The sequence below is a fragment of the Meriones unguiculatus genome, chromosome X, assembly GCF_030254825.1.
Source record: "Meriones unguiculatus strain TT.TT164.6M chromosome X, Bangor_MerUng_6.1, whole genome shotgun sequence".
Classification (NCBI taxonomy): Eukaryota; Metazoa; Chordata; class Mammalia; order Rodentia; family Muridae; genus Meriones; species Meriones unguiculatus.
The window spans coordinates 37437842-37451721 of NC_083369.1; the positions used below are offsets into that span (position 1 = coordinate 37437842).

The window sequence follows — 13880 nt, forward strand, 5'->3', positions numbered from 1 at the left end:
AAGTCTTTGACTTCCTTGGTTAGGGTTACTCCGAGGTACCTTATGTCACTTGTGGCTATTGTGAAGGGTGTTGTTTCCCTAATTTCTTTCTCAGCCCTTTTGTCTTTTGTATACAGGAGAACTACTGATTTTTTTGAGTTAATTTTGTATCTGACCACTTGCTGAAGGTGTTTATCAGCTATAGGAGTTCCCTGGTAGAGTTTTTGGGGTCACTCATGTATACTATCATATCATCTGCAAATAGTGATAATTTGACTTCTTCCTTTCCAATTTGTATGCCCTTGATCTCCTTTATCTGTCTTATTGCTCTAGCAAGGACTTCCAGAACTATGTTGAAGAGATATGGAGAGAGTGGGCAGCCTTGTCTTGTCCCTGATTTCAGTGGGATTGCTTTAAGTTTCTCTCCGTTCAGTTTGATGTTGGCTATAGGTTTGCTGTATATTGCCTTTACTATATTTAGATATGTGCCTTGTATCCCTGATCTCTCCAATACTTTAAACATGAATGGATGTTGGATTTTGTCAAATGCTTTTTCAGCATCTAGGGAGATTATCATGTGTTTTTTTTTTCTTTCAATTTGTTAATATGGTGGATCACATTGATGGATTTCCGTATATTGAACCACCCCTGCATACCTGGGATGAAGCCTACTTGGTCATAGTGGATGACATCTTTCATGTGTTCTTGTATTCAGTTTGCGAGTATTTTTGCATCAATGTTCATAAGGGAGATTGGCCTGAAGTTCTCTTTTTTGGTTGGGTCTTTGTGAGGTTTAAGTACCAAGGTGACTGTGGCTTCATAGAATGAGTTTGGTAATGTTGCTTCTGTTTCGATTTTGTGGAATAGTTTGAAGAGAACTGGAGTTAGCTCTTTTTTGAATGTCTGGTAGAATTCCGTGCTGAAACCATCAGGTCCTGGGCTTTTTTTGGATGGGAGACTTTCGATGACTGCTTCTATTTCCTTGGGGGATATAGGACTATTTAATTGATTTACCTGGTCCTGATTTAGCTTTGGTAAGTGGAATCGATCAAGAAAATTGTCCATTTCATTTAAATTTTCAAATTTTGTTGCGTATAGACTTTTGAAATAAGTCCTAATGATTGCTTGGATTTCCTCAGTGTCTGTAGTTATGTCCCCCTTTTCATTTCTGATTTTGTTGATTTGGATGGTGTCTCACTGCCTTTTAGTTAGCTTGGCTAAGGGTTTGTCTATCTTGTTGATTTTCTCAAAGAACCAGCTCTTGGTTTCATTGATTCTTTTAATTATTTTATTTGTTTCTAATTGATTGATTTCAGCCCTGAGTTTGATTATTTCCAGCCATCTGCTCCTTCTTGGTGTGTCTGCTTCTTCTTTTTCTAGGGTTTTTAAGTGAGCCATTAAGTTGCTTGAATGCGCTGTCTCAAATTTCTTCTTGAAGGCACTTAGTGCTATGAACATTCCTCTTAGCACTGCCTTCATTGTGTCCCACAAGTTTGGGTATGTTGTGTCTTCATTTTCATTGAGTTCTAGGAAGATTTTAATTTCTTTATTTCTTCCGTGACCCAGCTGTCATTTAGTAGCAACTTGTTCAGTTTCCATGTGTGTGTAGGCTTTTTGCTATTTCTGTCGTTACTGAGGTCCAGCTTTATTCCATGGTGATCAGACAGGATACAAGGGATTATTTCAATCTTCTTGTATCTGTTGAGGCTTGCTTTGTGACCAACTATGTGGTCTATTTTGGAGAAGGTTCCATGAGGTGCTGAGAAGAAGGTAAATTCTTTTGTGTTTGGGTGTAAAGTTCTGTAAATGTCTGTTAGGTCCATTTGATTCATGACCTCTGTTAGAGATATTGTTTCTTTGCTTAATTTCTGTTTTGTTGATCTGTCCTTTGTTGAGAGTGGGTGTTGAAGTCTCCCACGATTAGTGTGTAGGGATCTATGTGTGGTTTAAGTTTTATCAATGTTTCTTTCACAAATGTGGGTGCCCTTGTATTTGGGGCATAGATGTTCAGGATTGTGATGTCTTCCTGGTGGAATTTTCCCTTGATGATTATGAAGTGTCCTTCCCCATTCTTTTGATTAATTTTGGTTGAAAGTTTAGTTTATCAGATATTAGAATGGCTACTCCTGCTTGCTTCTTGCATCCATTTGCTTGAAAAGCCGTCTTCCATCCCTTTACCCTCAGGTAATGTCTATCTTTGTGACTTAGGTGTGTTTCTTATATACAACAGATTGCTGGGTTTTGTTTAAGCATCCATTCTGTTAGTCTGTGTCTTTTTATTGGAGAATTAAGTCCATTGATATTGAGAGAGATTAATGACCAGTGGCTGTTAGATCCTTTGAATTTGATGTTGGCTGTGGTCATATGGTTGTGTGCTTGGTTGCTTTTTGTTTTACTGTAGTGGGGTTAATTATTTTCTGTGTTTTCTTGAATGTAGCTAGTTTTCTTGGGTTGTATTTTCCCTTCCAGTGTCTTCTGTAATGCTGGATTTGTATGTAGGTATTGTTGAAATTTGTTTTTGTCATTGATTATCTTGTTTTCTCCGTCTATGAGGACTGAGAGTTTTGCAGGGTATAGTAGCCTGGGCTGACATCTGTGTTCTCTTAGGGTCTGCATGATATCCGTCCAGGCCCTTCTGGCTTTCATAGTCTCTGTTGAAAAGTCAGGTGTAATTCTAATGGGTTTGCCATTATATGTTACTTGGCCTTTTTCTCTTGCAGCTTTTAGTATTTTTTCTTTGTTCTTTATACTTACGGTTTTGATTATTATGTGGCGGGAGGATTTTCTTTTCTGGTCTAATTTATTGGGTGTTCTATAGGCCTCTTGTATTCTTATTGGCCTCTCCTTTCAGTTGGGGAAATTTTCTTCAATGATTTTTTTTGAAAATATTTTCTGGGCCTTGGTGCAGGGAATCTTCTTTTTCCTCTATTCCTATTATTCTTAGGTTTTGTCTTTTTATGTTGTCTTGAATTTCTTGGATGGTCTGTGTCAGGAGTTTTTTAGATTTAACATTTTCTTTGACAGATACATATATTTCTTCCATTGTATCTTCCACACCTGAGATTCTTTCTTCCATTTCTTGTAGCCTATTGGTTATGCTAACCTCTGTAGTTCCTGCTTTCTTCCCTAAGTTCTTTCTCTCCACAATTTCTTCCATTTGTGTTCTTCTTAATTTTTCCAATTCTATCTTCAGGTCTTGAGCTATTTTGTTGGTTTCCTTCCCCTGTCTGACTGTATTTTCATGTTTTTCCGTCAATTCCTTCAGCTGTTTGTTTGAACAATCCACTGTTTCTTTTATTTCATTCAGTGATTTAAGCATTTCCTCTCCAAAGGCCACAAACTGTTTGGCTGCAGCTTCTTCTATTTCTTTTCGTATTTTATTTGTTTCCTCTGTTATCATCTTCGTGAGCATAGATGTCAGGTCGTCTCCTTGAATTTCATTTATGCTGGGGTGTCTAGGGCTATTTGCCCCTGGATAACTGGGTTCTGGAGATGCCATAATGCTCTGGCTTTTGTTGGTTGGACTTTTATGCTGTCCTCTACCCATTGGGCTATCTTAGTTATTTGAATTTAGTTTCTGGTTGTTCCTGGACTCTTGTAGTGGAGAGAATCCTTTTGGCAGGAAGATGGTTTTTCCTGAAGGAAGCCTTCCCAGCTTTTTGGGTATAGTCCCTGGATGTCCGGTGTTTTTCAGGTGTTGCTACAGCTCACCTCAGGCATAGAGACCTGGGTGGTAACTGTGGTCCTGATTAATCAAGAGGGCTCTCCTCTCACCGGGAGAAGTCCTGGAGACAGTTGCCCTCCTTCTGGGTTTCTTGCTGTAAATTTAGTGATCAGCTGCTGTAACCTGTGTGTCCCGTGGTTTGGTCGGTTTTGTTAGGGATAACTGGTTGCCCCTTGGAGCAGTATCTGGGGGTTGATCTCAGGGTTCCCGGTTTTTTGTAGGTCTGAGGTTGGGGCTCTGTGCCCCAGAACCCAAGAGGTGATCTGTGGCGGGTGAGTACTGCTCTGGTGTCTTGGGGCACACAGTTCTGTTTGTAAGGAGTAGTTGGTACAAAGCAGGCCTCTGGGCTGGCGGACCGTGCGCCCACCTGCTAGTCTGTGGGAGCTGAGTTTCCAATTACTCTGCACTCCCTGTTTAGGCCCAGATCTGTGATGGCTGGGCGTACTCGCCTGTTTGTGATCTGCAGTCTGCTAGACTTTCCCTAGGTGACCCCAGCAGCACGGTTTCTTCCTTCTCTGTGGGGTCCTCTCCTGACAGGGGTTCCAAGTGCCTGTTGTACTAGGGTGCGCAGCTTGTCTGTACAGCTGAGCTGAGCACACAGCTCTCCATGCTGGGCAGGAGCTCAGCTGTGATGGCAGCGGGCAACCGCCGTCCCGGAGACCTTCCGGGGAAAGACTGGGTGACCCGCGATCAGACCCGCAACCTTGCTTCCCCGTGGGGTCCCCCCACGACTGGGACTCCCAGCCTCAGGCACCCTTGTGCCCACAGATCAGCCTGGGAAAGTGATGGGGACACGCAGGTTTAAGGCACCAGCCCGGAGACCCAAAGCCCGCGCAACCCGGGATTTCTTCCGGGTTCTGGCTGGGCAGCCGAGAGTGGACCCGACTGATTCCCACACCGTGGGAGCCTCCCCTCACCTGGGAAACATGACCGCTGTGGTTTCAGGGCCCAGAGTTCAGTCTCCTGGTCGCTGCACGTAGAGTGCTGTCCTGCTTCTCAGACACAGTGCTCTCCCGGCGCCGCCATCTTGGCTCCCCCTCCTGTAAACTTCTTTTAAGGCTTCTGAATTGGCCATTCTGGTTTCCAAGACTTTTGAGAAAGGGTCATGACATCAGCTTTTCTATATGTCAGACCTTCTATTTCAACATGATCCTTTTGTAATATTAATTTGGGTCTCTGATTAACTACTGTTTTCCAAGAACACATGTTTTCCAGTACTCCCAAATACCCCTGTTCTTTCTATTGGAGCGGTTTTGCCCTTGATGTAGGGAAACAATAACAGTTAAACAATTCTATTCCCTGCATTAATTTGTATCTCCTTTTTGACATGTGCCATGATTTTAATTTCTTCCTTGCAATCCCCATGTATATAATGGCTAGATGCAAAATAAATCTTTAAGAAGTTACTCCATTTTTTCCCCAAGATTATTCCTACTGACCCTGAAAGCAAAGGTCCATAAACACAAGTGGTTGTTTTGTAACATTCAACTCTTGGGAATAGGGTAAGGGGTTTATATATAGTATGAACATTTAGTAGCATATATGAGATCAGCAATACTTAGTTTCAGTTTCCCTACCTGCTTGTTACCTCCTGGATGACCAGAGGAAAACAGCTCACTTTTTTTTTCTTTTTGCTGTGTGAACTCAAGTTGACAGGCCTCTCAGTTTGTTTCTCAGTGGCAAGTGGGTACCTTGTGTGTCTCTCTTCCTAGTCAAATGATCCCTTTTACTGTAGTGTTTACAAGCCCCAGGAAGCCTGGACATTTCATTGCAGCTAGAAACTGCTTGTTTGTGTCTATGAGTGAAAGTACTTTGTTCCTCAAGAGTTAACACACCTACCATTTTGAGCTCTAAAGCTTTTAACCTTACAATTTTTTTCTTTGTAAATGGTCGAAGTCATCACAATTAAAGAATCAGGTTTTTGATATCTGAGATCTCTAGCTATGCCTTGTCATATGATATTGTCATGATGCTCCTGAGAGCCAATATCAGTTGTACTCATCCATTTGTCTATTGCTGTTGCTTTTAATAGTCTAATTACTCTCTTACATTCATTATTTGCATTTGCAAACACCAAAGGTATCTATCAATACCTTTCTGGCATTAGGGTTTGATAGAGTTTTGTTTAAAGCTGAAGACAATCTCTAAGAAATCTATGAAGGCTTCTCTAGAGCCTTGTATTGTCTTGCTAAATGAAGTGGATCTTTTTCCTGGCTTCTTAACTTTATCCCAAGCTCTTAAAGCTGCCAAACGACATTGTTCTATGACATCATCAGATTAAATTTGTTCTTGTAGGGCAGCATAATGCCCTTCATAAAGCAACTGATATTTAACAACATTTATCCCCCTTGCTATATTTCATTGTTCTATTTTTGTGGCTTCATCCCTCCACCACTATAAGCAGTATCCAGCACAGCTGATACCATTCCTTTCCAATCTTGGGGAATAAGTCTATTTTGGATAGCCCACTTAATACTTGTTTAACGAATGGGGAATGCATTCCATCGGGAACAATAGACTCTTTAAAGTGCTTAAAGTCTAACATTTCTATTGATCACCATCTTATCTCATCATATTCATGATCTGGCATGTGCTGTACAATTACTGGGAAAACCTGTTAGTGACTCTAATCCCAGGCAACCCCTCTGGTGTTGCAGTTGGCGCAAGATTAACCCTTTTGCCCTCTACAGTTTCCTGTTCTTCCCAGCCCCTTGCCTCATGCAGGGGCTTTGTATACCTGGCAGTGAAAGTGAGTGGACCAGGGTAGGGCAGCAAACTCTGGCTCTCAGTCTCCAGGTGTGAACTTTATTTTTCTCTCTGGCACTTTTTGCTTTCCAAGCACTTCAACCTCTGCTCGCAAACTCTCTAGTTGCATATCCAGCTCTATAACCTTTTCTAACACTGTAGAATTGAGTGACACTTCCAGTTTTTCAGAGATTCTCCTGAACTTTTTAAAAACAAAACACAGGAAGAAGATGAAGAAGAAATAGAAAAATCCACTCTGGGGGCAAAGCGGGAGAGAACCCAGTAGCAGCCGCTGCTATGAACCTTTTGCTGACATCTTGAAACAGTATTTTCATTCCTTTTTATCCTGATGTCTCCTCTATGGCATTAGAAAACATTTCCCATTATGTCCAGCCATATCTAGTTGACACTTGTAGGTGCTATTTTAAAATCTTATTTTAATAGGGTTTCTTACTCCCCCTCTCTCTTCTACCAACCCCCCACACACTAAGTAGGAGAGAAAGGAGGTCAGTGGAGAGAGGGGGTAGAGTTCTGTTTGGCTACTTCTAGCTATTTAGGGTCATCACATTCATTGCAGCAATAGCAGTCTCGGTCACCAGGATATCTAGTAGTCCAGCTAACCAGCAAACACAGCAGCAGCTTTCTTCCTTCTTGGAGTGTATCTTTAAGTGTCCCCCCTCAGAGCTTCATCTTTTTCTCTCTCTCTCTCTATCTCTCTCTTGCTCTCTCTCTCTGGACTCTGATATTTATACCCTTTCAGAGTTCTCAGAATTAGTAACTCCAGCTGGCAAAGACCAGGCCCCCATTCAAGCCCTATGAAGCTGTTATCAGCCCTGGATAAACTAAAAACAGTTCTATATCCCACAATTGGGATTAAAACAAAACATATTTATATAACAACCGAGTTTTTAAAGAAGCCAAAACTTCCAGTACATTTGTTTGTTGGTCTTTCTCTTTCTTCTTTCTCTTTTCTTTTCTTTTCTTTTCTTTTCTTTTCTTTTCTTTTCTTTTCTTTCTTTCTTTCTTTCCTTTCTTTCTCTCTCTTTTCCTTCCTTCTTTCCTTCCTTCCTTCCTCCGTCCTTCTCTCCCTTCCTCGCTGCCTCCCTCCTTCCTTTCTTTTCTTTCTGTTTTTCGAGACAGGGTTTCTCTATGTAGCCTTGGCTGTCCTAGACTTACTTTGTAGACCAGATTCACAGCAATCTGCCTGCCTCAGCCTTCCAGAATGCTAAGATTAAAAGTGTTCACCACCATACCTGGCTTGGTTGGTTTTTTGAGACAAAGAGTTTCTCTGTGTACTCTTGATTGTCCTGAAACTTGATCTGTAGATCAGGCTGGCCCAGAATTCACAAGAGAACGGGAGAGGCTGAGATAGGTACTCCTGAATGCTGGGATTAAGGACATGTGCCATCAATGCCCAGGTATTTATGGTTTTATTTGGGTATCTTTAAGGAGCCATTGTAGGTTCTATGTTCAGTACTACTCATCAAGTAGAAAAGAAACTGTTGTAACAGTAACAATGCCAGGCAAGATCAGACTTAAAAATATACTTCCAAGCTAGTGAACCTGACAACTGGACCTGAGTCCCAGGACCCGCATGGTAGAAGGAAAAAACTGGCTCCTGTACTCCTGCATGTTGTCTTCTGACCTCCACATATATACCATAGAAATCGTGCACACACTACTACTACTACTAATAATAATAATAAATTTGAAATATACTTAAGGTCAATTAACGCCATATTATATACAATCAATGACCATAAAAAAGTACGGAAATAATGTAGAGTTTGGTATGAAGTTAAAAATTAATAGACAAAGTAAAAAAAAAAAACAATAATAAGAACAAGGAAAAGGATATTCAAAAGGCAAAGCAAAGTTAAACAATAAAAGAAAAATGGCAGTTATGGTAGTACACGCCTGTAATCAAATCACTTTGGGAGACAGAGGCAGGCAGATTTCTGAGTTTGAGGCTAGCTTGGTCTACAAAGTAAGTCCAGGGCAGCCAAGGCTACACAGAGAAACCCTGTCTTGAAAAGCCAAAAGAAAAATGATACAGAAGAGCAGTAGAGAGAGAAGAGCAAGCAATTAAAGTAATTGATTGTAAAATAAGAAAAATTGAGTAGCAAAAATTGATAGTAGAAATAAAAACATTAAAAATGAAATAAAGTAAAACTACTAAGCATGTAAAAAGAGGGAAAAAAGAAAAACAGTTTTTTTAATTTTTAAGATGAAAATGTATTGGAGTAGTGTGTTTCTGAGTAGTATTAGAATCTGCCCATTGGAGGGCACGGTTAATTTAAGTTTGGGTATCTTACCTTTGGGTCACTAGTGACTGTGGACAGCTCAAGGTTTTGATGTTCAACAGAGCCTCCCTTCTGAAGCCTCTCTCTCTGCTGGCCACACAGTTCTTTAGCCTATGATCCAGGCAGCGTCTAAGTTGCTTCAGAGACATCCCTGTTTCTATACTTTTGGCTGGCTAACATTCAAGCCTAGGGATGTCTTCTGGGTATGTTGGAGAGTTAGGGAAGCTGTGCAGAATGGTGAGATCTATTGTGGAGGTAGAGCCCAGAGCTTCAGAGTTCTCAGTGTCACCAGCAGGAAAGCAGGAAACAAGAATTGTTCCCCAGAAGCTCAGCAGTCTACTAATGCAGGTGTGGCCTTTGTAGTTTTTCTCAGACGATTGCATTTGTGTCTTTCCACAGAGGGCAGGGCCAGCATGCAGTGTACCTTTTCACAGCATAAGTCTCTAGCCACTTGAACAAGTTAGCATGCCCAACTCAGTCTTTCCCCTTCTCTTGTACTGTTTCCAGTGGCAGTATCCCACTCAGGAGCACACAGAGTTGTGTCACAGTATCCCTGGCTCCCTGACTTGTAATTATTCTTTGTGTTCAGGTTTCTAGAATAACTTAGTCTCAAACAACAGGTTCTCTTTCAAGATGCTAGTGACTCTGGCCTTCGCACAGTTAGTGACAAAATGGATTTAAACCTCCTGTGCTTACAGAGGAGAAGATATAGCCATACTGAATTCTCCAGCTGGATTTGTGGCTTTTTCTATGGTTTGATTGCCAGTTTCTTTTTCTCCTGGGCTACCTGGCTCATCTTTGGGTTATTCTCCCAGCTTTGGATGGAGTCATATACTGCATACTACTTAACACTTCTTAGCCTTTTTTTTTCTTTGTGTTTCCAGTGCTCTTATTATTTTCTTTGTGTGTTTTATCATGGCCTTCCAATCTTCCTGTCTTTGGAATAGTCTATCCTTTGTTACCCCAGTTCTCATTTAGAATGTCATACAGGAACAGTTTTTTTCATTTTAACATACGTATTTATTCACTTTATATCCTTATTGTAGTCTCCCACTCTTCTTAGTTCCCCACCCCCTTGTGCACCTCTTCCCCTTTTCTCCCCTCCTCTGCAGAGAAGGGTGAGGTCCCCCTTGGGTACTGACCTGCCCTGGCACATTAGGTCGATGCAGAACTAGGTATGTCCTCTCCCACTGAGGCCAGACAAGCAAGGCAGTCTGGTTAGGGGAATGGGAACCAAAGGGAGGTGTCAGAGTCAGAGAGGGTCCCCACTTCAGTTGTTGGGGAGTCCAATCTGCAGTTTTTCTAACAGAATTCCTTTTGGAAAACAACAACAACAACAACAACAACAAAACAAATACAGTGACTTACTATATAGCATGGCTGGTATCAAACTTGTGATTCTCTTGCCTCAACATCCTGATTGCTAGGATTATAGGCATGTCCTTCATGCCTGGCCTCAGCTCTAAACATTTCTGAGTTCCCTTAAATATAGTATAGAAAATAATTTGTTTTTGTTTGTTTGTAAAACACAAGAGCCCACTCTGCTTTATGCATAACACACAGGCTGTCTGTACAAGTAGCCAACCAGTATTATTAAAAACAAGGTGAGTAATAATTGACACTTTTTTTGTTTTCCTTTCTCACTCCACCATGCTATAGTATTCCAGTTTTGAGCAACCATGCTGGAACAGGGGAGCCCCAAATTAAAATACAACCGGTGTATAAGAAAGTCAGTAGGAGTGAAAGAAGAAAATATGAGGCGAGAGTTCTGCATTTACACTCCAGTTTTCAATTAGCAATAATCATGCCTCATATAAACCTCATTGGCTACAATACTGCCAGTGCGCAAAGCTTACACTCCAGTTTTATAGACAACTATCCCATTATATCCCAGTTTGAGCCCTGGCCCTGAAAGTGAGAAGGGAGGCAGGTTTACTGGACAGAGATTTTTGTCTACAGATCCAGCCTCCCCTGACCCAACTGTAATGGATCAATTTCAAGTCCATGGAGGAGGAAGGACAGTAAAAGACACCATTTCCAAACACGTCTGTCCCCCTTGGGAATTCTCAGATGGGGACAGTGTTCTCAATTCAAGGAAAGGCTGAAGATGATAAGGCTCAGGTTCCCAAGTAATAATCAGAAATTCCAACCTTATTATTGCCATCAGGGTTCTCCAGGCTTGGGAAGACCCCCTAACAGGCCTCTGGCCGAAATTACTTGCATTTCTGGCAATAAAAGATTTCAGGAATGTTTTTTTTCCCCTTCTTAATCTTAACACAGGAGAGGTGGATCCATGTCCCACACAGGCTTCACTCAACCATAGGCTGCCCAGCAAAGGGCTTTCTGCAGTAATGTGCTAGATCCAGTGAGTCATCACCTCCTACAATGATGCCCTCATCCATGACCTGCATCTTGCTTTCTGTCTTGGCTTGTTTTGTGCTGCCCACATCTTTGCATTCACTGTTAGTAGGGGGAGCACCTTCAGGGTGCACTGTAACAGGGGGGCTGGGGCCTCAAGGGGGTGTTTGGAGCACAGAGGCTGCCACTCCACTCCTCACCACTGCTGTCATCTCTTCATCATCATTATCGTCTTCTTCCTTTTCCTCTTCACAGTCTGTATCACTGGGAGGAGCCCTAGGAGGGCCAGGAGGCAGGAGTCTATACCCTGTGTCTGCTTTTTTCCCCCCAATTTCTGCTTCTTGCTCATTTCGGTTTGAGACTGGTTTTTCCTAACCCCAGGAGCCGGTGGAGACCTCTGAAGCACCCCAAAACCAGCCCCACCTCCTGGTCTTAACTTTCTGTTCTCTGGGTCCTTCTTTTTGAGTCTGAGAGAGGTCCTCCCCCCCCCCCCCCCGGAAAGTGGCATTAGGGTAAGAGCAGCAAGGGCCCAGGAGGTATGCATCAGGGGGATGGGAGACAGTAGAAATGCTACTTTGGGCCCATCCAAATAAAACAGAAGTCTTTGAGCTTCATCATCTCGAGCAGAGTGGCACTGTCAAGGGCCTTCAAGCAAGAAAAAGTGGACCTTGGGAGCCCTGGCTAGGTAGGACCTGCTTGAGCTGCCCTTCCCTTTACCGACTTTGCTTTTTTAATGAGTGGTGCCTGAGTCCCAGCCATCACCATCTTCTGCACTCTCACCTCGAAATGGAGAGCTAAAGCCTTAGGTGCTACGTGTTTCTACTACCTCACTCCACTCAAGTGCCCACCTTGGCACAGTCCGCCACTCCCCCGGCATGGCTGTCTGTCTGCTCCTTCCTTCTCCAAAATTTTTGTTTGAAAGTTGTCAATATCAAGTGCTAGAGAGGTAGCTTAGCAGTTTGGCTGCTCCTCAGAAGGCACAGGTTCTATGTCAGCTCACAACCACTTGTAACTCCAGATTTCAGGGGATCCAATGTGCTCTTCTGGCCTCTGTACACATACCTGGTACACTCACTCACATGCAGGCAAAACACCCATATACATAAATAAAAATATTTTTTTAAAAAATTGTCATTATGAAATCTTTCATTCTGCTACCATGAATGGTACCTTTCCATGCACTACCTGAGTACTTTTTTTCTTATTTCTTATGTTTTCTGTTTTTCTAGTATTTACATGTCAAATTATAGTTCTCTCTCTGTCTCTCTCCTTTGAAACAAGGTCTCTCTATGTAGCCTCGGTTCTCCTGGAACTCAATATGTAGGCTACAGTGGCCTTACACTCACAGTGATCTGTCTGCTTTTGCCTTCTGAGTACTGAATTTTCTTTTAAATGAGTTCTAAGAGAGCAGGAATTTGCTTTAGAGCTTAACATACTATGTGCAAGAATCTAGAGCCAGTGGTATGTGCTAATTCTATCTAGGTTAATCAACTCTGATTCCAAACTGTATTACCAACCACTTGTAACTCCATTTTCAGGGGATCCAATGTTCTCTTCTGGTCTCTGAGGGCACCAAGCACATGCCTGGTACACACACCTACATGCACTAAAGTTTGGTTAACTGTATTCAGTGATGAATTTATAGTATATAATCCTATTTCATAAAAATAATAGGTATTACATGGGCTGGGCAACATGCATATATGTCATTTAGTCCTCAGAATCTCCTTGTTTATAGATAAGATAAAAATAGTCTGAGTATAGTCATTGGCCTCATTGTACTGCTGTAGTGTAAATGGGCTAAGATGCGAACCTTGCACTTGACATCAAAGCCTTTATCTCAAAAGAGCAGCATTCCCTTTTGTGGTTGCATTTTACTTTCCTTATAACACTTTTACTTATATTTAGTTTATGTAGAATAATGCCTGATAACATTGATTTTGAACCAGACATCTTGGGTTGAAATCTTTGTTTTTTTTTTTCTACTGGCTGTTTCTGGAAGATGAGAATAGCATGAGATAGATGAGAATAGCAGACTTGAGTGTTCAACTATTTAATATAATAAATATTAGATCATTATAAGGCACACATAAATACCTTCTACTCTTACTTTAACAAAAACAACTGTGTGCCAGTTGATTGAACACAGATCACCTCATTTTTAGATTTTATTATGATTATTTTTGTTGTTATTTTGTTTTTTTCAAGACGGGGTTTCCCTGTACCCCTGGCTATCCTGAAACTTGCTTTGTAGACCAGGCTGGTCTTGAACTCACAGAGATCTGCCTGCCTCTTCCTATTGAATGCTGGGATTAAAGGTGTGTGCCACCATCACTCCCTGGCTGATTGTGATTATAAATTATTATTGTGTTTGTATGGGGGGAGCACTCATGTTCCATGGTTTGCATATGGAGATCAGAGGACAACTTTTGGGAATTGGTTCTGTCCTTCCACCATGGGATTCAGGAATCAAACTCAGGACACTAGCCTTACAGGGAAAGTAGTTTTGTCTGCTGAGCCATTTCATTAATCACCTCACTCTTATGCTTTAATTTTAGTATGGGTTGGTATGCAGGGTTTTCATGATATATCTACTATTCATTCTTTAGCATCATCTTCTGGTTTTTCTTACTAGGATTCTAATTCCTTTTCAGGATTCTAATTTAGTTAACATTTTTGAGCACCTATTTTGTGCCAGACAATTTGTGCTAAATAATGTGAACAGTGGAATTCATGAATTCCACCAATATTCATTGGGTTCTTAGTCTAGT

General features: G+C 41.6%; 1 protein-coding gene and 2 pseudogenes across 2 annotated transcripts in view; 1 reads left to right on the plus strand and 2 right to left on the minus strand.

The window, feature by feature from the left end:
- The window catches only part of Fam120c (family with sequence similarity 120 member C), a 136555-nt gene that overhangs the window by 20032 nt on the left and 102643 nt on the right, over positions 1-13880 (plus strand). The gene's annotated exons all lie outside the window — the stretch shown is intronic.
- Positions 10532-10604, minus strand: LOC132650285 (U4 spliceosomal RNA; annotated as a pseudogene).
- LOC110540795 (PHD finger protein 23-like) lies at positions 10915-11739 on the minus strand (annotated as a pseudogene).